At 41.0% G+C, this 12731-nt stretch overlaps 1 long non-coding RNA gene across 2 annotated transcripts; it reads right to left on the minus strand.

Moving 5' to 3' along the window:
* Positions 1-316: 316 nt before the first annotated feature.
* Positions 317-11575, minus strand: LOC139944450 (uncharacterized). 2 transcript variants are annotated; one of them, XR_011786964.1, is made up of 4 exons: positions 11304-11575; positions 10431-10523; positions 6162-6280; positions 317-1302 (listed from the first exon to the last, which is right to left on the minus strand). It is a non-coding gene; the product is annotated as an uncharacterized lncRNA (long non-coding RNA). The 2 variants fall into 2 exon arrangements; XR_011786963.1 differs by lacking the exon at positions 317-1302 and having other exon boundaries at positions 4633-6280.
* Positions 11576-12731: the final 1156 nt, after the last annotated feature.

The following is a 12731-nucleotide window of genomic DNA, read 5'->3' on the forward strand; positions in this document are numbered from 1 at the left end:
CATAGACTGACCATAGACTGACCATAGACTGACCATAGACCGACCATAGACCGACCATAGACTGACCATAAATACCATAGACTGACCATAGACTGATCTTGGTCAGTACCTGACAGACCAGCGAGATGGGTGGGAATGCATAGGCCAGTAGGCCAACCCATTGCACTGATAGAGCATCGATTTTCCATGCGTTGGTGTCTGGACCCCTTGCGTAGTAGTTGGTTGTTTGCATGTGAGGGGCACAGGTCCATGTGACGGCACAGGTCCACGTGCGGCCTGTCGATCAGGTGAAAGAACAATCAGGCCACTTGTGGGAGCAGCGACCACTCTGTAGGGGCAATCCAGCCCCTTGAGGTGACATTCTCCAAGCCTTGGATGTGGACTGCTTACAGTGCTGTCGGCCGCTGTATACATTAGTGGATGAGGTCCCAAGCCAGTGCACACAGGCTCCCCGACCAGGTGTCCCACTGGTGATTGATGTAAGCCACAATTGTGGCATTGTCACACCTCACCAGGACCGCATGTCCCCTGCCGTCCGACTGGAAATGTCGCAGTGCGTTGGCGAATGCTAACATCTCCAGGACGTTGAAGTGGGATGATTGGTGCTCAGAACCCCACACACCCGTGGTCTGCCACGGCTGGAGGGTTGCCGCCCATCCAAGGTGCGAAGCGTTACTTGTGACTGTCAGCGACGGACAGGGCTGGCGGAAAACATGGCCCTGCGAAATGTTCGCTTCGACTAGCCACCATCAAAGGTGGGGCACTAGCCAGGGCGTGGTTGGCATTAGGTGGTGGATTGGGTGCCGGATGGGCAAGATGAAGTTGAATTGGTCTCATTCTCAGCCTGCAAAAATCCACCAAAGCCACCATACTGGCCAAGAAGCGCAACACACTGAGCCAGGCCAGAGGCGACGCCACCAACGCTGGGAGGAAGAGGGACACGCACTGCTGAAGGTTCAGCAGGCGTTCCTCTGATGGGCGGGCCAATCCCTTGCGCAGGTCGAGGGACGCACCGAGAAAGGTGGCAACCTGCGAGGGGATAGGGTGGGTTTCTCTGTGTTTATAACAAGCCCGTCCTTGTTAACAAGAGCGCCAATTCATTTCCAGGACCCACCGTTTGGAGACTTGACCTCAGGACCCCAAGAACTTCTGGAGGCGGCCCCCACGGGTCCGTCGGGGAGAGAACGCCCGGAGATGGTTAAGTCACTTACCCTACGCTCCGGTACAAAAGGCCATCCCTGGGCACCGAGGTACTTGCGTGTGCATTACGACTGGATTTCACGGTTTCATGAAGTAGACAGACTGAGAAGAAATGAGTCAAAGGCAAGATAAGGAAGAAGACAGCTGAGGGGGTAGAGGTTGCTTAAGGCCCCACTCTGGTATAGACCAGCCTCTCACACAAGATAGATCATGCTTATATTACTTATTAATACTCAAGTCTACTACATTAAGGTCTCAAACTTAACATGTACACATGCTTTAGTGCAGATTCTTGACCCAAATTTTTCATCTCGCTTGAATTTCAATCACACAAGAAGCACACAAAGAAAAAGGCATCGAGGACAGACAAGCCTTGCTCAAGGCAGTTGAATTATTGACTCTGAAAAAAGACCGCCGCTGTTAAAACCCACCCGTATACACTGTGCGTAATGTGTGTAACCGAATCACACGACACAACGCCCCCTGTACAAAAGTTGTATGCGAAGGCTGTAGGCTGACAGCCTTGTAGGGTCTGTGTTGAAGCTACTGACTCATTACTATAATACACGTGAAGAAAGAATTCCCACTCATTACCATAATGTCAGTGAAGTTGGTCAGTGGCGGACGTGGTGTTTATCTAGAGAGAAATCGGAGAAATAACTCATTTGGTGTACAGCACCTACACCAACATCACTGGCATCAACTACCAACTTAAAAGGTTTACCGAAATCAGTAGCCAACAGTACTGGTTCTAAGCTCAAAAACCCTTAAAGGAACACAATGCCTTGGATCGGTTGAGTTGGTCTTTGAAAAAACCCGGTTACAAGTGCTCTTTACAGACCAACTCGCAGTGTTCTCCACAGACTTTTTTTTTAGGAGGGCGGCATGACGTAATCAAATTGCATAAACAATCCGCACGCTGTGATTGGCCGTTGATAGACTCCAACAAAATACGCACGTTCACAAACTTATTGTGAACGTGCGTATTGTGATGCTGTAGTTTTGAAGTTGGTTTTGGCTAATCAGTTACTCGTTTGATCTTATTAGATGCATGCATACAGTGGGTATTTCCGTGCAGCGACTTCGACGGTGTGCGTGGTATGAGCCATGTGGCCATCTGTACATCATGTTTTAACATTTGTTTACGATCGCATTTCTGATGTTGCAGTTTGAAGTAGGTTTTGGCTTGTCAGGTACTCGTTTGATCTTATTAGATGCATGCATACAGTGGGTATTTCCATGCAGCGACGTTGTCGGTGTGCGTGGTATGAGCCATGTGGCCATCTGTACATCCATCATGTTTTAACATTTGTTTACAATCGTATTTCTGATGTTGCAGTTTTGAAGTAGGTTTTTGCTTGTCAGGTACTCGCTTGATCTTGTTAAATGCATGCATACAGTGGGTATTTCCATGTAGCGACGTCGACGGTGGGCATGGTGTGTGTCATATGAGCCATGTGGCCATCTGTACATCATGTTTTAACATTTGTTTACGATTGCATTTCTGATGCTGTAGTTTTGAAGTTGGTTTTGGCTTGTCAGGTACTCGTTTGATCTTATTAGATGCATGCATACAGTGGGTATTTCCATGCAGCGACGTCGCTATGTGCTTGGTATGAGCCATGTGGCCATCTGTACATCATGTTTTAACATTTGTTTACGATTGCATTTCGGATGTTGCAGTTTGAAGTAGGTTTTGGCTTGTCAGGTACTCGTTTGATCTTATTAGATGCATGCATACAGTGGGTATTTCCATGCAGTGACGTTGTCGGTGTGCGTGGTATGAGCCATGTGGCCATCTGTACATCCATCATGTTTTAACATTTGTTTACAATCGTATTTCTGATGTTGCAGTTTGAAGTAGGTTTTGGCTTGTCAGGTACTCGTTTGATCTTATTAGATGCATGCATACAGTGGGTATTTCCATACAGCGACGTCGCTATGTGCTTGGTATGAGCCATGTGGCCATCTGTACATCATGTTTTAACATTTATTTACGATCGCATTTCTGATGTTGCAGTTTTGAAGTAGGTTTTGGCTTGTCAGGTTTTCGTTTGATCTTATTAGATGCATGCATACAGTGGGTATTTCCATGCAGCAACGTCGACGGTGTGCTTGGTATGAGCCATGTGGCCATCTGTACATCATGTTTTAACGTTTGATTATGATCGCATTTCTGATGCTGTAGTTTTGAAGTTGGTTTTGGCTTGTCAGGTACTCGTTTGATCTTATTAGATGCATGCATACACAGTGGGTATTTCCATGCAGCGACGTTGTCGGTGTGCGTGGTATGAGCCATGTGGCCATCTGTACATCCATCATGTTTTAACATTTGTTTACAATCGTATTTCTGATGTTGCAGTTTTGAAGTTGGTTTTGGCTTGTCAGGTAATCGGTTGATCTTATAAGATGCATGCATACAGTGGGTATTTCCATGCAGCAACGTCGCTATGTGCTTGGTATGAGCCATGTGGCCATCTGTACATCATGTTTTAACATTTATTTACGATCGCATTTCTGATGTTGCAGTTTTGAAGTAGGTTTTGGCTTGTCAGGTATTCGTTTGATCTTATTAGATGCATGCATACACAGTTGGTATTTCCATGCAGCGACGTTGTCGGTGTGCGTGGTATGAGCCATGTGGCCATCTGTACATCCATCATGTTTTAACATTTGTTTACGATCGCATTTCTGATGTTGCAGTTTGAAGTAGGTTTTGGCTTGTCAGGTACTCGTTTGATCTTATTAGATGCATGCATACAGTGGGTATTTCCATGCAGCGACGTAGACGGTGTGCTTGGTATGAGCCATGTGGCCATCTGTACATCATGTTTTAACTTTTGATTATGATCGCATTTCTGATGCTGTAGTTTTGAAGTTGGTTTTGGCTTGTCAGGTACTCGTTTGATCTTATTAGATGCATGCATACACAGTGGGTATTTCCATGCGACGACGTTGTCGGTGTGCGTGGTATGAGCCATGTGGCCATCTGTACATCCATCATGTTTTAACATTTGTTTACAATCGTATTTCTGATGTTGCAGTTTTGAAGTTGGTTTTGGCTTGTCAGGTAATCGGTTGATCTTATTAAATGAAGTCTAAAAATGGTCTCTCTGTCCTTTTTTTGGCATGGCGGCCATTAATTTTAACAGGGCGGCATAAATTTAAGGAGGGCAGTCTGCTCTGCCGATTTACGTGTGTGAAGAACACTGGTATGGATGCTGTTTGATCACACTTGCACTACGAACATCAACACCATAAAATAGCTGTGAAGTTCTACCTGGTTTATCTACAATTGCAAATATGATTCGATAGTAGCAACCGTTTCTTTAAAATCGATTCAAGGCTAATTATCCCAGTAGAATCTAACCCCACTTTGATCAACCTCGACTTGTGCGCAGTAGTCGTACGACAGGTGTTGAGAGATGTGGCAGTGTATATAACGGTTGGGTCTTGCGGTTTGATTACACACACTACGCACAATGTATGGGTGGGTTTACAGCGGCGTCTTTTCGTAGCGAATGATGCGACTGCCTTGAGCAAGGCTAAGGACAGACAGACATCATCAGAGAGTAGGCTGTTACATACAGTAATGAAACAGCCTTCATGAAATAGAGAATGAAATCAAAGAACGTGGTTACTTGGATTGTTCACAGAGCTAACAAGAAGAGCACAAGCACCCTAACCCACACCAGACACCAAAAGCCTCCACACATAGCCCTTCATTCAACCATCCACTATTCAAATTCCCACTGCCTTCAACACCTGTCACAGAGACAGATTGAAGCAGAAACTTCACTACATATGTACAGTACATCAAGATATCACACAACTCAATGGATACAAGGCCTTCAATTTCATTCGTCTATGAGTCAGATAACTCCCACAAAAAAGAAAGACAAAATATTTTTGAATCTATTGGATGATAGTCAGACTGAACCTTACTACACACACATCCAGAAGGAGTCATGTTACTAAACCTTATTGAAGGCTCTGTTTCATTCAGGGGGATGTCACTCAAAGACAGGTTGTCATCCAAGGCTAACAGGGCCCTGTTCACTTGAGGAAGATTAGCAATTTCACCCAAAGAGGGTTATGGAAAACAACCCGCCTTTCCTGCCAGCAGATACTCCCACTGATGTCAATGAAGTGTCGACCATTACGGGGTCCCGGGCCTATTACGCTAACTACGCTAAACAAAAACTAATACTAAACTGGCAAGATGCTCATTGAGAAGTGAAAAGGGAATTGAGAATGAGCACAGTGAGAAGAAGTGAGTCAAAAGCAAGATAAGGAGGAAGACAGCTGAGGGGGTAGAGGTTGCTTAAGGCCCCACTCTGGTATAGACCAGCCTCTGACATAAAATACATAATGCTTGTAATACTTATTCATACCCAAGTAATACTACATAAGTTCAAGTCTCAAAATAAACAAAACAAAACTAAACGCTCAAGAGTCAAATACCTCCTACCAGAAAAATACTCCAGTTCAAGACAAACTATTTCTGACTAATAATCTACAATTTTCTTGAGGGCTTTTATCTGTCTTCCTTACACACTTATGATATAAATGGGCCACTCATCTTGAATGGACTTACAAAGTGATACTGCACGACTTCTGCGGTATTATTGATACAAAATTTCAACACTATAGACCCTTTTGCAATTACCCATTGCGCAAGCGCTAACTGTTGAATAGGATGCATGCTGGTCTAGCTAGGGATCAAACAGGATCCCTAGCTAGACCAGCATGCACCTCAGTCAATTGGTCTATTGTGATAACGTGCATGTATATAAATGGTAGTTTTAGAACAATCATGACTGATTTTGACAATGGACCATGTTTTTAATTGCGTAAGGGCGCTCTCAATCACTGCTTGATTCAAATACTATTGAGATTGCCCCCTCACGCGGTCAAAAATTTGGCGCATTGGATCAATGTCTTGATACATTTTTCCTGACCTGAATCCATTTTCTTCTTGCAAGTTAAGTGCAGATCCGACACAAATAATGATGACGCTTCATTTCCCATCAAACAAGGAGCATGTGAAGATAATGGCATCTTGGTAGTTCAACCACATCTGAAAATAAAGTATGAGATTAGAAGTGAGAACTTCCATTGATAGGGCCAGATGTGGTTATTTTAAAATTACATCATCATGGATACATGTTCCCACAAGTTTACCATTATTTAATGGTTTATTCCTATTTTCTGTTAAGAAAATGGAGAGCAGTATAACAACCACCTGATATACAACAGTCTGTTAAATGCCCTTGGGTTCTTCCATTGAGGAGGGGAATTTTGTATCCTTTTTTCTATCTCTTATTCTTCTTCATTGATGAGTACACTTTAAATTTTTAAAGTACAGCGCACTGTTATTTTTCCTCTTAAAAGATCTCATGATCTTTGAAACAACAATTTATGTAGTGATTGTCTGGCCCATTCAGGAATCATGTGAAATATGAGCCATTAATATCTTGAATGGACTTACTTGTATAAGGAGATGCTGCACGACTTCTGCAGTATTATTGTTACAAAATTTCAATACTATACACCCTTTTGCAATTACCCATTGCACAAGCGCTAACTGTTGAATGTGATACATACTCGATCACACATGATCCCTAGCTAGACCAGCATGCAACTCAGTCAATTGGTCTATTGCGATAACATACATGTACATGTAAAGAAATAGTAGTTTTAGAACAATCATGACTGATTTTTAAAAATTATGTTTGACCGGGTGAGGGCACTCTCAATCACTTCCGGGGGTATATTCATTCAAACCCATAACAGTTTATAAATACTGGAACAGTACATTACCACCCCAGACATCTACTCCGTCACGGACAATAAGACATTGAACAAGCCATTCATTTTTAATCCACCTCTAAAGCAACTTCAAACTACAGCAACAAAAGTGATGGAACACCTATTAAAACTGCGCAGGACTAATCGTGTTTACTTCCGAAAGTGATAAAAATACTATTGTAGCGGAAATGCATGTGACGGACATGTGACTGTTTAGTGTAGTCCATGTGGTTGCATGTGTTTGCTGTGTGGCTGGGCGATCGATGCAAGTGGGTGGAGCCTAAACGCTTGCAGTGACTCAGGCTGGCCTTGTGCGCATGCGCAGTGATCAGGTAAGCGGGGTGTGCGTGCGCAGTTAGCGACCTAGGACCTCATGTGTGTAGAGGCATGGCACCGGGGGTTAGCGGGGAGTGCATCACAGGTCAGTGTGTTTAGTGAAGTGACTCGAGCAAGACATGCATATTAGTAGTCTTTCCATTGTGTAGTGAGACCATGGTTATTAAGAGTACGGGTTCCTGGGTGATTGTCTTTGGATAGGGCAGTGACAATTTAGGGTTTTAGTCTTGTAATAGTTTAAAAGAGTCTGTTGGCGGTGCTGTCGACGTTGGACGATAGACGAGTGTGTAAGTTTGATTTGATTGCAATTATCGGAGATATCTTGTATCCTTGCATTTTAATTGAAAATTGATAGGTCAGAAGTCTTATACCAAGTTCATTCTTGCATTTGTATGTGATAGGCCAGGGGTCTTATACGTGTTTATTTTGTATTCTTATATGATAGGCCTGGGGGTCTACGGAATTGTTATTGCATAAGTTATTGAGTATTTCTAGGTGTATTTTCATGTAATTGTGTTATGGTGACACACTAGTCGAGTGTAACGTTTCCAGTCACAAATGCTTTGGCTTGTGTCGAGGTAAAGAACACCTTCTAGTAGTGTAAGAATTAAGTTAGGCTGTGATTGTGGTTATGTGACATGCTAGTTGAGTGTATAGTTTCCGGTCGCAAATGCTTTGGCTTGTGACCAGGTAAAGGACACCTTCTGGTAGTGTATGTGTTACCACCCTTCCAATGTATTGCTTTTGTGTATGTAAACAATAGCCCTAAACAAAACTTTTTAATCCTGTGGCCTGCAGAGAGTGGGCACTACGAGGGCGCTGTCTAAGGTCAATGTACTTTTACTAATAAATGCATTGTTTTAACAGAAAGACAGAAATTGACTCAACATATTGCCTTCATATTTCCTTGCCACAGGTATGTTGAAAACTTTTTATTATAATTACTATTATTGTTTAGGTATAAAGATTACTTATAAGGCTGAATTGAGGTATTTAGACTGAGGATGTTTAGGATGAAGATGGATTTTAAAATGAACTTTCTCTTTTGTCCCAAGTTGTACAAATGGGTATAGGGAAAGTGTGCACAAGATTTACCTCATGTAAATGAAGAGTTGAGGTTTTGCAAAAGGATTATTATCACAAAGGTAAAAACTACCAATTGTGAAGATGCATGGATTCTATAGAGGAAAGTCCTCTCAGGATTTATGGCTATGAGTAGTGATTTGTTAGTATCATAAAAGAGATTTGAGAGATATTTCAAACTAGTTTTGACTTGAGCAAGGCTATGAGCTTATGGCAATCTGCAGTGATGAGGAGACAAAACTAAGGCTTGGTTGTTTTAGTATAACATGAGATTTGCAGACAAGTGCATGAGTCTTATAAAGTCATAGTTCAGGAGTAATTACAATTGTATTCCTTTAAAACAATGGAAGGTTTAATTTCATAGATTGGATCCTTGAATATCAAAGAGAGTTGATCAGTCATGTAACGTGAAAATAGAGAAGTACGTGAAAACAGTACCTGATTCAAACTTCTGTCAAGTGCTAGTAATAGAACAGTTAGAATGCATTTTAGATGGTTGCAATTAGAGATTTGGATGTTCAAGACACTCAATTAAAACCCTTGTTGTTCATGCAGTAAACAATTTATAAAGAAAGATTTGTGTATTCCATACTGTAGTAGAAAGGCCACACAAGTTTAAAGTTATGTTTCTCATGTGCTGTTAGTAGTTAAATACATATTTTCCGAGTTTGATTGTTAATGTTTAGTCAAGGTTGAACACTAGTGAAATATTACTGTCTGCATAGTAATTTGAAGTATTCCTAAACTGTATACGTAGTTTCATTCATAAATATGATTATCAAAATGATATTTGACTGTGGATAGATGCGATAGCTCCATAGGTTAAGGAAAGCAGAATGTTCAACTTATGTAAATAATGCTAGTTTTCTCTAATAGTTAAGCGTTTGTATTGATGTACTTTTACTAATAAATGCATTGTTTTAACAGAAAGACAGAAATTGACTCAACATATTGCCTTCATATTTCCTTGCCACAGGTTTACCTCGAGACCCTGGTTACATATGAATTAAGCTGGGTTTTCGTGGTTATTGTACTGCACAAGGAACGTGTAGAGGCACACTGTAAAAGCTTTTGGTTTGCAGTAAGTGTGAACACAGTTCGGGAAGTGTGGTTTGGTGTGGTTACTTTCGGGTATTTGTTGTTTTCTTGTATTGGTGGTTGTACCCGATATTTGGTGCTCCGCGGTTGCACAAATATAAGGGTTGTCAGATATATAAAGTAAAAGTACTAGAGAGGGTTACATGATTACAAAGTAGGCGTCATCAGGTTACATGGTTACTTTGGGTCTAGCAAAGGGTTACTTAGAACTATTTTGATAAGGCAAAGGGTTACTTGAATTACTTTTGGGTAAAGCAAAGGGTTACTTGAATGACTTTTGATAAAGCAAAGGGTTACTTAGAGTGGCTTTGGGTCTAGCAAGGGGTTACTTTGAGTTACTTTTGATATAGCAAAGGGTTACTTTGAGTGGCTTTGATAAAGCAAAGGGTTACTTTGAGTTACTTTTGGGTTTAACAAAGGGTTACTTGTGGTTACATTAGAGCAAGGTTAGGTGTATTCGTAGGGTATGCAGTAGTACTGATTTAATGTTTTGTGAGAGGTATATTCATTGACCCTGAGAAAAAGGTGCTTAATAAACGAATCCCTGCCCAATTATGTATATGATTTGATTGAATATTGATTGTGCAATAAAGGATCTGGTGATCAGTTTTACCGACAGCCAATTTGTCAAGGTTTCTCTGCTTACGTGTAACTTGAGTTGTGTACCTAACAGAATTACAGTGATCATTACGCAATCGGCGGTATATTTCCTCCAAAACGGACCTTGTCTCACAGCCTTTAGACCCCTCGATGGTCTTCAAGCCTAGAGAATAGTTAGGCCAAGGATCAAATTGTAATTTGCTTGCAATAGTTTGCAATTGCTTGCCACACTATTAAGACTGCCTCACACGGTGACAAATTTGAGGCATTGGATCCATTTCTGGATAATTATTCTTCCTTACCTGATTCTTGCAAGTTTGAGTGCAGATCCGACACAAATAATGATTGTGTTGATTTCCCATCACATGGGAAGCATCTTGGTAGTTCAACCACATCTGCAAATAAAGTATGAGAAGTGAGAACTTCCATTGAATGGGCCAGATTTGGTTATTTTTACATACAACATCATGGAAACATGTTAACCATTATTTATTGTAGTTTATTCCTTTTTTTTCATTTGATATGAAATAACATAGTATCTAATTTACCTCAATGAGATACCTCCTTTTTTGTAAAAATTCGTTTACGTCATGACTTTGACTTTGAGCATGGATGAAATGAAGAAAATTCAAGCGGATAACGCGCCCTACATGTTTTAAATGATTTGGGTACTTTTTCAAAATGTCCACAGATTTACAGTAAACTTACAGGGTTTGAAGATAGTGGAAAGCTTCCCTTGAAATATTACTAACTAAGGTTGTGTAGTTTTTGAGAAATGAGTAAAACAAGTCACAGAATAATTTTGGTCTCATCATGAGACCAAAATTATTTGAGAATGTAAAATCCCCTTAACCAGTCATGATAGTATACCTAAACCATAGCATAATTGGTCAATACATTTTTACATGCTAATACTGAGACGAAAATTATTACTTTTACTTATTTCTCAAAAACTGCAGCACCTCAGTAAGTAAAATTTCAAGGGAAGCTTTCTACTATCTTAATCTTCAATCGTGTAAGTTTGATGTAAATCTGTGGACATTGTGTTTTTGTTAGGAAAAAGTACATAGATCCTTTAAGTACGAAGAACCAAATAGTACCGTTCACGGAAGTACCAGTGGTTTTACGGAAGTGCATTTCCACAGGAAGTAAAAACAAAATTAAAAATTTATTACCCTTTCTTGGTGCGTTTTGGAACTGCAGCATCAGTTATCGGCGTCCTTACCAGCTCAAGAAAGATGGCGACCAAACAACGAGGGGTCTCTTTGTAAAGCCTACACAACAACAGCAGCATTGTTATCCATGGTGTTCTTGTTGTACTGGAAACATGATGTGTCGTATTCGGTATGATCTTGTGGACTTCAACTGCCAAGCACACCACACAGAAGCTCAATACCAGACTTGAGGACATGAATCTCGCTTCTACATCACACATTGCAGAAATCAGGTATATTATGTAAAGCAAAATTAAGTAAATTAAGTAAATAATCATCGTTCTATCCCTGCACATACAGATTGGAACAGCTTGAATTCGAAGATCACAGACGTGAGTGACGAAATGGTCAACACTGAGGGCGCCGTGCGGCGCGAAAATCAAAAACTATTTTTTTCGCTCGTCCCCAGCGCCTTGCTTTGATAGACTGCGGTATAACCGTGGAGGAAGGGAGAGAAGGAGCAAGCAAAACCGCAGAGTAACAAAAGAATACCGGCCCCTGTCTGACCAGTGGAAAAAGAAAGGAGACCTCCAGTTGGACGGCCGATTAACGAGCAGGATTAGATCTCTGTGTATACAGAACGTGCGGTACCGCCCCTCTGCACCGTTGCCTTCGTGTAAAGTTGAATCATTGGAGACAAGAATTGTGAATATACACGTTTTCATTTACCGTTTGTGGTGTTTCACTGAAACATCATGGCATATTTTTACATTTTTCGGTCAATAGCGGTGGATCAAAATTTGGGTATAGACTGTGCAAGTCTCGCGCAGATTTGAACTTCCGGGACCATTGTGGTCCCAACCTTATGGATTTTTACGTTGGGGAGATTTTGTTTCGTCCATTACTTTAGTTTAATACAGTTTATGACCATAAAAATGACATATGTTGTTAAAAATGTAATACTAATTAACAACATATACAAAAGTAAAAATAAAGTCAACATAATAACGAAGAAAAACCGATATTTAAACTTGACCTCAGGTCAGGTTACTTATAAAAAATTAAGAATTTGTGCCCATCTCCGATCACAAAACTTACGCAGACGCTTGTTTTGGCCGCGCGGGGTGGAAAGCCTTTTCATTGGTCGCTTAGGCGTCGGCTTCCTCTTTAAACTGCGTCACGCGTTTATCTAACGCCCTTGCGACCATCGTGCGTCCGCGTATAAACCAGCTTCACATTCGGGCGTAGATTTACAAAAGGGGTTTCAAAACATTTAAGATCAAACAAACATCCTTGTCCCAGAGTTTTACTTTTGTCTATACATATAGACTTTAACCGATAATTGTGTATTAATTTAAAAAGCTAAAACTAATTTAAACAAGCTTTAATGGGTATTTTTGTTGTTCAGATTCGGCATTAAGAAAAAATTACAGCAAAGATTTGATTCAT

This window comes from Asterias amurensis, chromosome 11 (genome assembly GCF_032118995.1).
Source record: "Asterias amurensis chromosome 11, ASM3211899v1".
In the NCBI taxonomy this organism is placed as follows: Eukaryota; Metazoa; Echinodermata; class Asteroidea; order Forcipulatida; family Asteriidae; genus Asterias; species Asterias amurensis.